Below are 18,021 nucleotides of genomic sequence, written 5' to 3'. Positions count from 1 at the left end.
AGGAATTGGCCAAATGATGACCTCAGAATTTTGGCCCAAATTCCCCTTAACTCCTCTAGTTGTTGGTTAAGTTGGGACCCTTGTTTGACCCCTTAGATATGCCTAGAAAATTCTATAAAATCAGGAGTGTGATCCTTGTGCAAAACCCAGAAAAACCCAAAAGTGATTCCCTTGGTTCCAACCTTCAAAAATTGACTTTTCACAGCTTGGCCCTCCTCCAATGTCAAATTTTGTTGTTGTGACTGATTATTTGAATTTCTACTCTCCCAACTACATAAATCCTCCTCAAATGGCCCTACAAGTGATCTCCTATGTCTCCCAGCCAACTCCAACTTTACAATTCCTTCCTCCAACTCCCACGTGAGCCTAGTGGTGGCTCTTTGCGCAGGCCCCGAGTAACTGTAAATCAAACTACTGGGATCTTGGCTCTATTGGCTTCAAAAATCACAAGAAAGGCTAACCCTTTGTTTCTCCCCAAATCCTCTAACTCTCTCGGCTTATTCTCCAGCTAGCCAGAAATATGCACTCCCTGTTGTGGCTGAATGGTAGTGACGTACACACTCATGGAACTGCTGAAATACTTATGGAACTACTTCTCTAGGGCAAGTGATGGTTCCCCAATGTAGACATTGAATCTTCCACTTGAGATATTCGTGGCTAAACAATTGTTTGACTTAGCTAAACAGTAGAGCTAACAGTCAAGTAATTTTGATTACAAGGTGTAAGAATGAATCCAAATGAGAGCTCTCTCCTCCTTTTATCTTTCTAGGCCTTCCTTGCCTCATGTGGGCCCCTCCATCTAGCACTTTGAATTGCCTCCAAACCATTCAAATGGCCTAGTTCAAATTACCACATGGGTGGCCCCCACCTTCCACTAGCAACCAAATTAAGTCGAATTTCCTCCGAAATCCCTAAGTCAAAAATGTTGGGTTCTTTCCCTTAGCCAAAATTGTGCAAAAATGTGTGGAAACACCCTATTACAAATGTGTTTGAGAAGGGACATAACAGTCCTCCCCTGCCAAATGTTTTTTTCCCACAAGCAACCTCAAAGCTGGCTGCTCCAAAATGTGCTCACCCTCCCAGGTGGTATCCTAATCCGACAAGCTCCTCCAATGCACCAAAAATCATCTATCCTCAAGAAATGCCTAAGAAAGCATCCTCTCTAATTGTTGCTCCTAACTGTCACTGAAAAATGTGCCAGGGTCCTAGACATGCCAATAGATCATGCCTAACCTCTTCACTGTCTTGATATAAAAGAATCCTTCAATACCAAGATCCTGGGAAATCATGTCCAACATGAAGCTGCCCTTGCTCCATTCGCTATCCTTCTTGCTCCATTAGTGACTCACTAAATCCCAATGTAATAGCTGTATGATATCCCCCTGCAGTAGCCGACACATACCTAAAGGTTATTGAGTTGTGAAGAGCTATGATTCCCTAGTTCCTTGCTAGTCCCAGAGTGGTGCCACCATGCTAAGGCTATGCTACTCTAACTATGCCATACTCCCCATCGTGCACAGTCAGTATCCTCCTCTCCTGGAACTCGATGGTGGAGTAATGAATGAGGTGAGACACATCCTTCTTGGGCATCTCCATTGCACCAAGGCCTACCCATCCAAATCTGACTCTGAACCTATGCAACAATAGAGAATGTATGCCTCCCCATATGATGAAATCCTTTGTGAACCCCCATGTGTCATCACATGAAAGAACTATATCGCCTTTTGCCACGACTCCTCTCATCACGAGTGATCTATCAATCAACTGAATCCCGACATCCCATATCCATACCTGATGTGGCGTAGCCCTGTCAATGGATGGAATCCCTCTAGACCTCATCTCTAGTCCTTGCATGTGATCACTATATAGGCTCCATATATCGCGGGCTAATCTGATGCATGCTAATCTATCCTATGTCTACCATTGTGTAGTATCGATGATCGTTGGGAGCCACGTGTGCAAAAGAGCTACCCCCTGAATGCAACCAAAAGATGGGTATCCGATACTCATAATCGACTCAGGGTATGTGGACCCCTCCTGTCCCTACCAACCATCTCCCTTGGGTCTTCCAACTTCCCTCTCAATAATGTTCCAATACAATTTCTGAAGGTCAGACACATACTGGAAAGTTGCTTCAATCATACACGGTATCCTCTACTCATGCATGGTCCTAACATGCCCTTTGGAAAGAGTGACTCATGTCTCCCTCATGACCTGATCCCCAGACATAGGCTCACTAATGAACGATATGCCACCCCTACAGATCATCATCTCATCCCCCAACCTATGGTTATCAACTCGTGCATCGACCCAATGCCACCATTGAGAAGTCTCTTCCCTAGTGCATTGAGTGTCATCCCAATATCTTAGGTGATCTCCCTGTCCCCAGTTGCTCGTGCCCAGAGTGTCAAAGGAGAACAGCCAAGTTGTTTATTCCTGTAAGTGATGTATAAGAGGGACAGGAATGTGAGTCCCCATGTATACCATTGAGTATTGCTCATTTATGTCCTCGTCGATCCTGGGTGAAGTACACCCAAAGGTATGCCCAGTGTCTCCGTCCATAAGTCTTCTTGGAGGCAACCCTCCAAGACCTCGTTGTGCAACACCATATGCCCCTGCATCCCAATGAGTATCCCTATAGTCCTCGACCTGGCACTGTACCCTGAAGCCTATCCATGTACACCATTGGATACCCTGTTCTACTGTTGTACCATCCTGTACTATCTCGTATTCTACATGTGACAGTGTATCTGGCTCTCCCCACATGTAGTCAATGCGAGGTGAGTTGCTCAATGCAAACCAACATGCTACATCAAACAACCACGCATCTCCATGCTCCTCTACAGGTCGATGCTCATCACTGCATAACTCTATACAACACTAGATGCTAGGTTCTAAAATTGGGTCTATACGCATTAGGTCACATCCCTCTACATAAGACTAGACTCTGCAACATATCGTTGTGAACCCCTAGGTACCAATGCCTACTGTCGTACCACACTGTATCATATGCCATCTTGCATGTACCAATGCATCCACCAATCTGCTAGTAATCCCTCCATGATGTGGGATACATCTCCCCATCTTCCCTAAAAGACCTGAGCAGTCTGAATCCTCACATGTTAATGGGAATGACACTATTGTGTCTATCCTCAATAGCTTCAGTGTCCAATATGCCGATGAGAGAGGACCATCTCCATGTAATTCCATGTCCAATGGTCTGTCAATGCCACCTCCTCCTACCAGCTCCTGCTATAGTAGGCTAATCACCCTATGACTCCATGCACAATCAATATGCCAAGAAAACTCATGAAATTGGTCTACTTCCCTGTCAAACCATCTTGTAAATAGTGTTGTCCCAAGCTTTGATGGAGATCTAAAATGTGTGTGCGCCCAAATGTTAGATCCATCACGCAACTACTACCATTACCTAACAACTCTATGATGTGATGGGAAATGCCACCTAGATCCCAACAAAAGTTTGCCCCTCAAGTCCCTATGGTTATCCATGGCCTCTTCTAAAATGTTCCCATGGATGTATCCAACTACTTAGCCTACTACATCGGGTACCATCTCAGTACCCCTCACCACCCAATCCCAAAGGAGGGATCAAATCTAGAATCCTTTGTGGAAGAAGGAAGCCCTCCAAGCTGATGCAATTTCATACTCAACTCATGTCGCTCAGTCCGACTAACCTGACCATCCCCTAGGGTATGTTTAGACAATGATGCCTCCCTCAATCTATTGCATAAGGGTGGGCTAATAACATTTTAGATCTCATCAATGTGCCTTTGAAACAAACTGTGCTGAAATCCCAAAGTGTGGTCTCTATGCTGCCCCTCATCAATGGCTAGCCCAAAGGATGGTTGCACATCATCCTCCATCATGGACTCAACATGAGCCTCCAACTTCTCCTCCATAGAAAATCCAACATGTAAGACATGCTCGCCAATCATCTGTAGGTGACTGTCATCTGGTAACTCTGGCATAGATCTAGATGCCTTTGTACCTATCGGCTCCTCATCAATGGTGGAGATGTCTCCCGACACCTCATCAACCTGTGGTGTGCTATTATCACCTGAGTACTCAGTCACAACCCCGAATACCTCATCAATGGATACCTAAACAATGGATGGCACCTCCTCAATGGTGGACACCTCCATGTCTCTTGGCACCTTGTCAATGGAAGGCCCTGTGGATGTGTGCTCTACTCTCTCCACCAAGGTGTCAGCCAGAGCTATCAAAGGAATCTCAAACAAGGGTGACTTCTATGTCATACTAGACACATTGACATGCTCCTCGCACTCTAGTGTTCCCAAAAAAAACCTCCTCCTTAGGCTCTTGATATCTAAAGCTAGGTCTCCAACAACGAAAGTGCCCCCTGGTCTCAACCTCTAACTACCCCTGTCCTGTCTACTCCTTTTGAGGAGATCTGATGCCCTGATTCTGTCGAATTTCCCCACACAATATAGATGGTTGCACCCCCATGGCCTGTGCACACTAATGTCTATGCTATAAGGATGATAATGAATTTGTTCCGACACCTTCCTCAACTGGGCCAATCTCTCATCATTCCAATGGATTCCTCCCCAAAATTTCTGTGTACTAAATCTTCTTTGAGCCATAAGTTGTCTATGGATTAACTCGTCACTATGCATACATGCTCAATTCTTCCATGATCTAGATGGCTACCCCACAGCTGGCCAATATCATGGCTTTGATACCATTGTAATGATCCTAAATAGGAATGTAAGTGATATACAAAGCATGCAAAAAATCTAGCAATTAGAAAAATGAAATATTCATTAAGCACCCATGGAAACACTAGAAATAGAGAACTGTTGAACCATTTTATTACTTCTTCAGGAGAAAAATACAATTGTAAAATATAATGGTGCACCTAGGCTTGTCTCAATGGACAAGGTTGACAAAACCCAGGTGAGAAAATGTTGAAATGAAGGTTGCTACAACTGCTACACCAAACTGAATTGTGTTGCCCCAAAAAACTTCTACGTTTGTCGACTTCGAAGAGTTGGAATCACTACTTCCCGTGCTCAGAAAATTATGAGATTTTAGCTCCTTGTTCCTTGGCCTAAACCCAAAAAAAACCACGAAGGAATTGGCCAAATGTTGACCTTGGAATTTTGGCCTAAATTCCCCTTAGCTCCTCTAGTTGTTGGCTAAGTTGGGACCTCTGTTTGACCCCTTAGATATGCCTAGAAAATTCTATAAAATTAGGAGTGTGATCCTTGCCCGAAACCCAGAAAAACCTAGAAATGATTTCCCTTGGTTCCAACCTTCAACAATTGACCTTTCATAGCTTGGCCCTCCTTCAATTTCAAATTCTATTGCTATGATTGATTATGTTAATCTCTACTCTCCCAACTCTAGCAATCCTCCTCAAATGTGCCTCCAAATGATCTGCTACTTCTCCCGACCAGCTCCAACTCTACAATCCCTTCCTCCAAATCAAATTGCTAGGATCCAGGCTCTATTGGCTCCAAAACTCACAAGAAAGGCTGACCCTTTGTTGCTCTCCCAATCCTCTAACTCTCTTGGAAAATGCTTGATCACTGATAGCTCCAAACTCCCCCTGCTTATTCTCCAGCTAGCTAGAAATACATGCTCCCTATTGTGGCTAAATGGTAGTGTTATACACACTCCCAAGAATCCTGAAATACTTATGGAACTGGCTCTCTAGAGCGGGCACGGATGGTTCCCCAAAGTAGAGGTTGAATCTCTCACTTGAGAGATTCGTGGCTAAATAGTCGATTGACTCAGCTAAACCGTAGAGTGAATAGTCAAGTAATTTGTGTTGCAAGGTGTACGAATGAATCCAAATGAGAGCTCTCTCCTCCTTTTATCTTTGTGGGTCTTCCTTACCTCATGTGGGTCCCTCCATCTAGCACTTCGAATTCCCTACAAACCATTCGAATGGCCTAGTTTGAATTCCCATGTGGGTGGCCCCCACCTTCCACTAGCAACCAAATTAAGTCAAATTTCATCCTTAGTCCCTAAGTCGAAAATGTTGGGTTCTTTCCCTTAGCCAAAATTGTGAAAAAATGTGTGGAAACACCCGATTACAAATGCGTTTGAGAAGGGACATGGCATTCTTCTTCAAAAAATCTATTAATGGTTCCAAAAACATGAATAAAGTGAATGAAATCATAGGCCCTCTCCACTCCAACCATCTCACCAACTTCACTAAAGAAGTTCTCACATAGATCTAACCCGTTCATGTACAAAACACATGGCAAGTTATAGTATTAATATCAACACAATCTCATCAACAAAACTACAAAATGGCAAGAAATTTTCACATCTTGATATGCCTCTCTGCTGATGAAATTTATGTTGAGATTAGTATGAGATTCTTTTTATACCCAACATAACCATAATGTGAAGAAATGATGAACTCATTATGCATTTCACACTCTTTCCCAAAGGCTCAAACTATGAGACATAAAGATGTCAATGTAGTCAGCAACAATCATTAGATAAGTCTCTGTAGCTACCAAGGAAACTGAAACACAAATGCATCTAACTACTGCTACTGTAGAAAATTGCACTAGACGAGGTGGTAGGTTCTTTATAGAAAGCTTAAAAATGTCATAGGCCACACCCCAACGGTCAAGTTCAATATAGAAAAACATGTATGATAAAAGGATATACAAAATGAAAATTCATGTGATACACATCCCAAGGGTTTAACTCCAATATAGCATAACATGTATGATAGAGGGACATGGGATACAAATCCCAAGATTCAAGTCCAATAGAACAAAATGAGACAAATATAACGTAGCTACTAGTACAGTAGTTAAAAAAAGATCCAAATTCCTTTTCTTCAATTATCTATGCTTAGTTCTGAATCATTTATAATGTATAATGGGTTTTTGTATGACATATATTCCAAATTAATTTTACATATACTTTAATGGTGTGTGCTCTATCTCATTGTAATGTTTCTTTGAACCAAGTATCCTCACCTTGGAATAAGGTAAACAACAAGAATATTTTCAACAATAAAGAACACCATGTAGGCCCAAATACGTCATATAACTTCTCAGATGTATATATTATAGGATGGGACTATAATATCTATTTCTCAATAGAATGACATGTAGTCAAACTAGTGAATTTTAAAATGTCAGTTGTACATTTCTGTCACTCTGAAAACATTTGCAGCCCTTTGCCAACTTGAGATTTTTGGGATTTTGGAACCATCATGTCTTTCAAACTGAACACTACTATAGAAAAGGAAAATTGACCTACATCACCAAATTTGCCTTTCTTGACAAGAACAAAGATTAATCTTACATTAAATTATGTATTTTTTTCATAGAAACTAATTATAAGATCCCATTAGTCCATAATTGATGCACATTCTTTTTTTGCATTATCTTTCACTTTCTTATTGTTGTGTTAAATTCTCCATTGATAGTAGAAGACATAGGGATTTGGGTTTTAAAGGGCAGTAATGATGGAGTATATAAAGGAAACATGGAATAATGTTTTACAAATCTGAAAATTGAAGATTTGGTCAAGGATGAGGTGGGTGTCCTCCTACTCAAGATTATGGAAGTTTCAACATTTCTCCACTTGTGAGGGAGACGTAGTGACCAATCTTACCAATGAGAAGGTTCCATACTTCAATGCTCCCATATACTTATATCATAAAACCCAAATAGGCAAAGTTGAAGAAATATTTAAGCTTATTTTTATATAAATATGATGGAGGGAACATTGCTGCCTCATATACTCCTAGAGACAAGTTTTATATTGATCTTGCAAAGTTGTTGCCTTTATAGAAATTTCTTACTCAACTCAAGGGCTAATCGAATGGTGGTAGAGGAATATATTGATGACCATACATTGTTTATTAATTATATGGCCTACTCTAATAGTCAATTCCTTCTGATAGCTGTTGTTGAAAATTTGAATTCCATGGTATTAAATTTCATCATCCATTCTAAAGTGACCTAGTGAAAGAAGATGTTGGTTTGTGAGTTGTTTTCTATATACCTATCCCTTCAATTTCATAGGTGAACCTTTATTTGTGTTTTTAACATGGATGCATGCTGCAAATTGATTCAAGGTGAATTATGACTAGAAATGGAATTTTATTTTACAGTTTTGGTTGTTGTATTCCTACCCTAAAAAAGGTGTAATATACAAAAAGGATGTGTTACATCTCAGATGAGGCTTGATGTTATTGTGGATAAGAAATTCTTGGAGGTACTGGAAGATGCTAGGTTTGAAAGATCTAGTGGTTCTCAACATAAACCTTAATGCCAAAATACTTTAAACCAACAACAAAAGGAGAGGATGTAGGGTTGTTTAGCTGCTAGATCCAACTCAAGGTCAAAGGTTTGTCAAGCCAGTTGTGGAGGTATTAGATGAGAACACATTGGATCAGATTTTGAAACATGACGACAGGAAAAAAGGGAGGATTACATTAATCCTACAGTGGATGGACAACTCAGTTGGTGCAGCATACGTTCGTATGAGTTATATTATGAAGCTATGATCAATAGATGACAAAATTCATAGTATGAATAGTCCACACAGTGGTGTGTTATACTGCAAACTCATTGGTTGATTGGTGCTACAAAATTTCTCACAATTGTTGACTTTATTTTTTTCTTTGCTTGCCCCTTTTTAATCCGCTTAGCCAAAATACTCAATAAAAAATACCTTAAAATACTTATATTCCTATATAGTATATAAAAACCCAATATCCTCTTATTATATAGTCAATATAATGTTGTATGTTTTTTTATTTTTTTTACCCCAATATGAACGCATGTGATATAGTATTGATTTGTCAGTGAAGCCCCCATGGGGGTGCACCAGAAGATTGTAGGTGGATCGCTCATCAGCACAAGAATCCTAATTTTAAAAAATATTGAACGCCATTAGTAAAATATCAATGGTATTAGTAACCATGTCAATGCAATTGGTTTGTTGAAATTATATTATACCAAACAATTATTACCATCATTGATCTAGGATTGCTGCTGGAAGATGTCATGTTCCAATTGGGAGGGTGAAGAGGTTGTCCATTTTCATCTACCAACTGATTCTGATATGTTGTTCCTAATAAGATATTTTGACGTTTTTATAATGGAGGAATATTTTCTGCATCTAAACTCAATAATAAATCAGGATCCTGCAAACTTGGATACATTTTTATTTAAATTGACATGGATTTAAAAAAAAAATCAATTAGATAATTGAAATATAAATAAAATGTAAACTTACTGGAGATGGAAAGGGATAACTCCACGAAGGACTTTGATCGGAAATATGGAACGAGCTAGAATTTAAAGAATTGACCATTTGATATTATTGACATTTTATCCCTACATTTGAGCAAAACCAGAAATAAAAATTTGTGTACATATATAAAATTAATTTCGAGAACCATATAACCATAATATAAATATCAATATAGTTTTCAAATCATTTTTCAGGAATAAGGCAGCTTTAAGCAGAAAATGCATACTATGAACTATTGTAATTCATGTGGATGCGTCCCAAAGGATATTTTGAGATGAATATTCCATTTTGTATGAAAATAAAACTGTATATAGATTTTAAACAATACCAATGTGCTTATCAGGATGAATCACACTGATGTGTTTAAACCATAACAACATCGGGGCGTTCAAATAATACCCGCATTGGTTTCTGGCATTCCAAAAATATAAAATATTTTATCATATCGATGCTCTTGTACAAAACCGCACCGATGAGTTTAAATAAAAACAACATCATTCCGCACCTATTTCCGGGATTTTGAAAATAAAAACAAATTATACCATGTTGGTGCTCTTATAACAGTTACAAAACCAATGCATTTAAATACAAACCGCATTTACATTTAAATATTAACTGCACCATTTATGGATTTCGAAAACAAAAAACAAAAATATCTATCACGTCGGTGCATTAAAAAATTTTGGCGCCTCAACAATTTCGATGTGCTTTACTTGTAAATGCATCAATGCTCTTTACTCTCGAATGCACTGACGTTTGGATTAAGTGAAAAAAAACATGAGTTTTTTTCTTCTTTTTTTTAGAATGAAAAATGAGCGTTAATTTTTTGAAATCTAATTTCACAAAGTCTTTTAAATAGTAAAAAGTTATTCACTATTTCATTATTTTTCCCAAAATTTCAAGGTATAGATTTGCAAGAGAGACATACCAGAAGCATTGTGCAGCAAAATAATATTTTTGAGCAGCAGAACCATTCAGAAGATTAGAAGTTGAAAGCTATGGTGATTCACTGAAAACCCTACATAGTAAAAAATTTAAATTTTATTGTTGGTCTTACTAATAAAAAAAAATACAATTTCTATTAGGTTTAATTAAAAGAGAGATCCTTTGCAAGAGAGACATACTAGGGGAAATGTGGAGCAGAAAAATATTTTGGGACCACATAAAGATCATAATTTGAAAGGTATGGTGATTCACTCGAAACCCTACATAGAAAAAATTTTAAACTCTACTGTTAAAAAATATTACAATTTTTGAAAATAAAAAACAATTAAAAACTTTGTATAATAAAAAATTTACTATTGATTTTACTAGTAAAAAAATTTACGATCTCTGTTCCCATATAGATTTAATTAAAAACAAAATTTAAAAAAAAAGCATAAAAACATAAAATAAAAAACAAAAAAATTCAATACGTACCTTAAACCCTTGCTCATGTGTATTTGGTCAGTTTTATCACTTCCACGATCATTAATTATCAACCAGGGTAAGTCCTTTTATTTCAAAGGTGTTTTCACTATCTGCGCTGATACATGTAACAACCAAGTAAAACAAAAAAAAAAGATGTCGTTGAACAAGCTTGTAGAAATTAAAATACTCTTGCAGAATGGAAATACAAACTTGCAGGAATTAAAAAGCACACTACGAAAATGAAACACACTCAGCAAGGAAATAATCCACACTTCATAAAAAATTTAGAATAAAGATAGGCGTAGCCTACACTATCATCTAAATAAATAACATGAAATAAATAACATGGAATTGATTAATCTTTGTAACAACACAGAATAAATGTGGAAGCAAAAGTGTATCTATCCCACAATGAACATGTACATTGATAATAAGAAATCCACATTTAACACATGAAATAAATAAATATCCTAACAACACTGTGATCCCTACTAAAGAGGAGGGTCCTTCCTCCTTAGTAGGGTGCAGGAAGAAAACAAAAACTTAGTTAAAAATTCAACACGAAAATTGCAATAACATCGCAATATATGCTTATATTCAAAATAGTTGAAGAGTACAAGATCAAAATGTCGGTATTGTCTCTGTTTTGTTTGTCCCCCTTCACATGAGACTAAGGTCCTTTTATAAAGTCTTTTCAAATTCCTAAAATTAGGAAAATGAATCAATCATGAGAATCTGTGATTCTCATGCTGATTAAGCTAACAAAGATAATAAAAAGATATAAATTGTTACAAGTTGTTTCAATAAACATTTTTTGTGGTTACACCACTCTTGTTTAAACATAATTAGATCTTATTAACTGTCCATGTGGAATTACTTTATGTGTCCCTTGACAGTTTTCTTTGAAAATACTAGACACAGTCTTGACAATTCGCAGTGTAACAGTAGCTTCATGGTTTAAAAACAACTCAAACCGTGTACAACATAAAATGACAAACTCGGGGTGTAACGTAAACTTGAACTGTGTAACAACAAAGAATAGCAATAGTCATTCATCCATGGCTATTAGTAGCCATGGAAATACCTGAAAGAAAAAAATTATGAAGAACTCTTCTAAAGACACCCTAGTTAGTCACCCAAAGAAAGCATCGTTTCATTCAATACTTCTCAGAAAATAACATAATAATACATCAAAGAAAAGATTGCTTCTTTATTAGATGGAGTGACATTATACTAGGGAGATTATAGGTTCAAATGAGGGAAGATGGCCAAAAATGGGGGAAGGGATTCTTGAAATATCCTTAAATATTACACCCAACATCTCCCCCCAACTAAACCCATTGCGTGTCCTCATGCGGTCTCTTCAAAATCTTCAAGGTCCTCATCTATTGTGACTCTGGCATGTTGTTGATTTAGTCTTGTGAAATCATAGGCACCAATAGTGTCTTCATCGTATTTCACATACCCCTAGGTAGACACAAGATGAGTTGTCCAGGAACATTCATCATATTTGTTTAGGTGGAAGTGAGGCTGGTATTTCTCAATCGAGAGACAAATCAAAGGAAACTTAAATTTGATCCCCATCTAGAAATCTCCCATCATTTTGAAAATTCATACATATTCAGGGAATCGAGTAACAACAATCACGAAATTGGGGTATCCAAAGGGATCCCCTGCTTGTAATGTGTCACTGCAAGCTTCCCATCATTTCACGCTCCCGACAAATGATCTACTTTTCAATTGTTCATGAATATTAAAAAAAACCAACAATCCTTCTCCTGTAGAGGGATAGTTTCTCTATCATGCCAGGGTTACTAAGAAACTTCTTGAATTCTTGCCTCATAGTAGTGGCCATACCAAGTGAGGATCATACCATCAAGGTTTCATTTTCTTCATTCATAGTAGATGATTTTGTGGCAAGGTGCCAATCCATTTGATTTATCATAGAAGATATGAGAGCCTATAGCTGAAAATATCCAACATAGAGGGCGATATTTACAACCATCTGTAAATTTTGGGATGGGGTCCCCTGGGGAAGAATGAAATTAATTAGTCATTTTTTGTATACAATTTTGTAAAAGATGTAAATTCTCCATGATTTATGGAAGCAGAGTGCATAGTTGAATAAGAGTCAAAGGGTCTTAGCCCCTTGTTTTAAGTAAAGTTTGAGTCAGTTTGATATTCACCCATGGTCTGCAGACCATGGAATTGTATGGAAAATTCTATAAATAGTGAGTCTTAGTGAGAGGAAGAAGTAACCTAGAAAGAGAATTGGGTTCATTGAAGAGTCTTGGGCAAGAGCTAAGGCAAGAAGGCTCTGGTTCTTGTGCTTAGGTAGAGAAAGGAAGGCTCCGCAACTAAGTGTGTGAAGGCCTAGGTAAAGTCCGCAGTTGAGTGCGTGACCCTTGCACAGTTGTGTGTGCAAGGAAGTTTGAGTCTGTAATCAGTGAATTGAAGATAAATAAAGACAATTTTCCAGAGAATTATTGAGTATTTCTATGATCTCTGTTAATGTTATATGTTGTGGATAAATGACATGCTTTATGAATTACTGATTAAATACTATGCGACTGTATTAAATTTATCTTAATAATATATGAAATGAATGCTTAGCCACTTCCGCAAAGATTCTAGTGATTTCTCTTATGTTTTCTGACGAACTGAGTAGATCTTCATGAACTCCAATTTAGAATTGCTTTCTGATGCACATAAGTAGGAGAATCGATGGTTAAAGGTTTGCAAGGACTGGTCGTGGGCCTTCATGAAGGTCTGAAGGCCGCTTTAACTTAGTACAACAATGTGCCCTAGGAATTCATCGATCTGCATGAGGGCAGATCTTAGGTGCTAGAAGACATCACACTAGCCTCTAGATGTAGAAACTTGGTTCTTGCATCCCCCCATACTACTTCGGGTGGGACTGTAACGTACACTGCACGGGTTGTCGCCGAAAGGGAGAGTAGTGTAGTTTTTTGTTGGTTGGCAGAACTAACTCTGAACCTAGATCAGGACCCCCTATGCCAACAATAAACTAGAATGCTCAACAAATATATTATGCAAAAAGAGTCTACATAACAAACGTTTCTCATCGAAATCGCATGAGCGAAATACCTCTAGAAAATTTTTAGTGGAGTTGCTCTCGAAGGGTCTATTCTCATAAATAGTTTTCAATTGGAAAAAATAAAATTTTTCCCACAAGAAGATCAGGTAGGATGGAGATGGCGACCTGCAACCTAAAAGTTTTAGGGATAACTCATACATTTTACCCTTCTCTTCAGTCATCCTCTTGACCTCTCGTTGTAGTTGTTGTCTCTATTTTTCCTCTCCATACCAGCTTTCATCGTTTCCCACTTTATAAACATTTATGTCAGCAATTCCTTATCCCACTGATCCTTAAGGTTACGAATAACCTTCTAATGTTCTCCCATAGAAATCATTCCCTTTTTTCAGGAAAGAGCCAATTGCTTCCAATTCTACATTTCCAATACCAAAAGTTTTTCTGAATGCCACCTTGCTTCAGTATCCTATGCAATTTCTTGTTTAACAGCAATAGAGGATGTAACATGAACTTGTGTATCGAGTTGCTCTGCCTTAGTTGTTGGTTCCTATGTATCAACATATTCATTGACAGGTTCTTGTGGAACTACTCTCACTTATTCTTCCTTAAAAACCTCTGTCTCAATTTTTGGTTCTTGTGTATCAGTAGCATCATTGACAGGTTCTTGTGTGTCGGTTTCTAGGTTAAAATTCATGGGGTGCTCTATTTCAAATGTTGGTTCTTGTGTATCAGCAACATCATCAATGGGTTCTTGTGTGTTAGCCTCCCATGGTTTCGTTTGGGTTCCTTCTGAGATGGTGTCTACAACACAAATTTTATACCCTGTTGTTTCCAAACCCTCTGCACATGCTATACATAAAGGCCCCTGGGTGGTTTCTGATCCTAACTTGTCAACAACCTCAGCCAATGTATCAAGACCCAAAACCTTCGTTTTCATTTTTCTACCTCCTAATTGTTGTTTTAATTTTTTATTTTCTTCTTCTAATTTCTCAATTTTAAGAAACAAGGTTCAGATTTTTTCCTTACCAAGTGAAGAAGCATCTTTCTACTTGGTTTATTTCCTCTTCTTCTGTTTCTCCTTTTTTTCTTCTTCCTCACCTGGTCTTTTCTTGGATGGTGGGGGTTCTAGTTTCTTCTTTGGTGGCGAGGGTTCTGGTTGAGCAACAACCTTAACCCTTTTCTTTGGTATCTTGCCACCCAACAATTTCTTAAGTGACCTTTTCTTGACTCTAACTCTTGAAGGCTATCCCTGCTCCTTAGTTGTATCAGCTACCCCTAAAGCATATGTAGGAGTTTCACTAATAAAATTTTCCCAAATTCTTCCTTGTTTCTCCATGGATTCCATCACGATCAAATTTATGAGACCATAATTGGTAATGCATCTCTCTGGATGCGAGGCCACCTTTACCGTTGCAGCCATATGTTTCAAATTTTCCAACAGGAAATAGGGAATATTTACCAATTGTCCATGCCAAAGATGGCTCAGTAATGGAAAATGATAGTTTAAGACTATCGTTGAGCACCCCTCACATGTAATTTACTTAAAAATGAGCAGGGAAACATCGTCCCATGGCTAAGGAAGGGAAAGGCAGTCAACTCATCTTCCCTTCTTGACCAATTTGTCTTCTCCCTGCAAGAATTCACCTTTAAGATCTGGGTCATTAATTTTCCTATTGAACCACCTCTTCCCTTTGGGTCAAAGTGTTGTTACTCTAGTAATTACTTCCTCTATAATCTCTAGTCTTAGGCCTCTAACCTATTTTCTAATCTTGTTCAAATTTCAATTAAATCCGAGAGAACCATTTTCATCTAACCCCTTGAATTGCTAAAATAATTTGATCCACTCTATTTCTCTAAATATTTGGTATGCTTCCGGACATTTGTCCAAAGCCTTAGTGGAATCTAATTCATGCCTTATCGCTTCCCCCCCCATCCTTCACTGTTATGGACCCTTCACAATCACTTATGAATTTTCTCCTACTTACCGTCACAATTCCTGAAAATTTTGTGCAATGAGGGTGCAGAGCTATGTCGAGGTGGATATCAAGGCAATAGGAAAGGATATCAAGTTGGAAAGTTGTGCAATGAAGCTTATTATTTCATAATTAATTCAAAAGGTATAAAAATATGACTTTGATACATTTAGAATTAATGAGGTAATCAATTATGCAGTGTGGTAATGATTAATCAGTATTGTAAACCAAGTTATGTCACGGATCAAAAAATGATTTGTCACCACCCCCCCCCCCCCCCTCACTCCACAACTTAAATGCAAGGGTCATCCCCGCTCGTTAAAATGAAATGACATATTAACTACCACAATTTATAAATAAATAAAGAAACAATATTCCTTTATCGAATGACTTACCAGCGAGTGATTTGATTGATGCTGATAGTGGAGTGCTGGAGATGGTGATTATTGAAGCGGACGGCTACAACTGGGTTCATGTCATAGCTATCTTCATCGGACCGGTTGTTACAGATGCAAAAGCAAAATAATTTCTCCATGATGGTTGAATAATGTTTGCAGCAATACTTTATTACAACAATGTATTCCTTTGAGGGCATTACAATTTTGTGCCTACAAAAGAATTCTCAAAATAATACAATAAAATAAAAAATAGTCTTGTAACAAGAATGTTGTTATATATCATAAATGTCATGTTGTTGCATAACTTATTAAAAGGAAAATATGTATTAGCCTCCACAAAGTGGTTTTCAACTAGTACAATTATTTACCTGTGCCGCACAAGAGGATTTTATAGGCATATTTATTTATTTACTTTTTTTTTCTTATATATTTTTTTTAATTATTTTTCAGCTACTACACTTATTGAAATTTAAGAATTTGACAACACAGGAGAATTTTCCCCTGCTCTCATAACTTAGAGATTAGATCCTAAGACAATTTTAACAAATGAATCCTTTGATGTTGGTTTATGATATAACTGAAGACAATGCCCATTAGCAAGAAATGGTACTTTGGCATTGTCTATGGTAACTAATCTCACGGTCCCATTGTCAAAGACAGTATCTACCTCACAAGTACCTAGCCACCTAGTGCAGATCTTCCCCTTAAAGTCTTTGAATTGTGAATCATATAGTAGAGCCTAATCACCTTTCTTAAACACCTTATTTTTTATAAACTTGTCATCCCACTTAGCCCTTTGTTATTGGATGATGTTTGTTTGCTAGATGGCAACCAATCTCTTCTCATCTAGTTCATTTAACTCGTTCAACCATTTTATCTAAAGCGTAGTCAAGTCCAAGTTCACTTGTAATGTTGTTTTGAGTGTTTTTGTTTCGAACTTAATTGGAAATAATGGGTTTTTACCATACACCAATTCATATGGTGAAAATCCAATAGTATTCCTCCATGTGGTTCTATATGCCCATAATTCTTCTAGACATTTTTCAACCTAGTTCCTTCAATGTATGGCTACAATCTTAGTGATAATTCCTTATATAACCTTATTAGTTCTCTCCACTTGACCATTTTCCTGAGGATGATATGGTGAAGTAATTTTGTGACAGATCTTGAATTTCTCAACTAACCTCTAGATCAAATGAGATGTGAACTATGGTCCTCCATTTGTCACTATTTCTCTAGGTGCCCCAAAGCAAATAAAAATGTCTTCAAATAAGAAATTTGAAATGGCTTGTTCAGTTGTCCTGGTTATATCTTTTGCTTCAACCCATTTTGTGACATAGTTTGTACATGCTAGAATGTAGGACTTCTGATGAGATGAATAATTAATTGGTCCTAAAAATTCTAAGGCCCACTTCTCAAATGGTTCCAAGACCATTTGAGGTTGTAATGACATTTCATCTTACTAGAGTGGTTGACCCATTCTCTGACAATTGTCATAACCCTTTACAAATTTCTTTGCATCCTAGAATATTGCAGGCCAATAATATCTTGTTGAAAACACTTTATGCCCCATTCTTTTGTCAAGAAAGTGTCCTCCAAAAGGTTCTTCATGGAAGGCTTTGAGGATGTCAAAAATCTTATCCTCTCTCACACAATGCCCGATCTGATGATTTGGCCCTTTGTAGTAGAGGTATCCCTCTATCCAATAGTATCTTGCACTCTGTTGAACAATCCTCTTATTTTCTTTTAAGGGAAGATGTTTGGAAATATCCCTACAACAAGGTAGTTAGCTATGTTTGCATACTACGGTGAGTGATTTGAAATAGAAAAAAGGTATTCATCTGGAAAAGAATCCTCAATGGGCATGCAATCACTATTGACAGTTAGCCTAGAAAGAAAATCA

Source organism: Pinus tabuliformis, chromosome 6, assembly GCF_031772625.1.
Source record: "Pinus tabuliformis cultivar Carrire ecotype Pingquan chromosome 6, CPIR1, whole genome shotgun sequence".
In the NCBI taxonomy this organism is placed as follows: Eukaryota; Viridiplantae; Streptophyta; class Pinopsida; order Pinales; family Pinaceae; genus Pinus; species Pinus tabuliformis.
Note: the sequence above shows the minus strand (reverse complement) of the source record.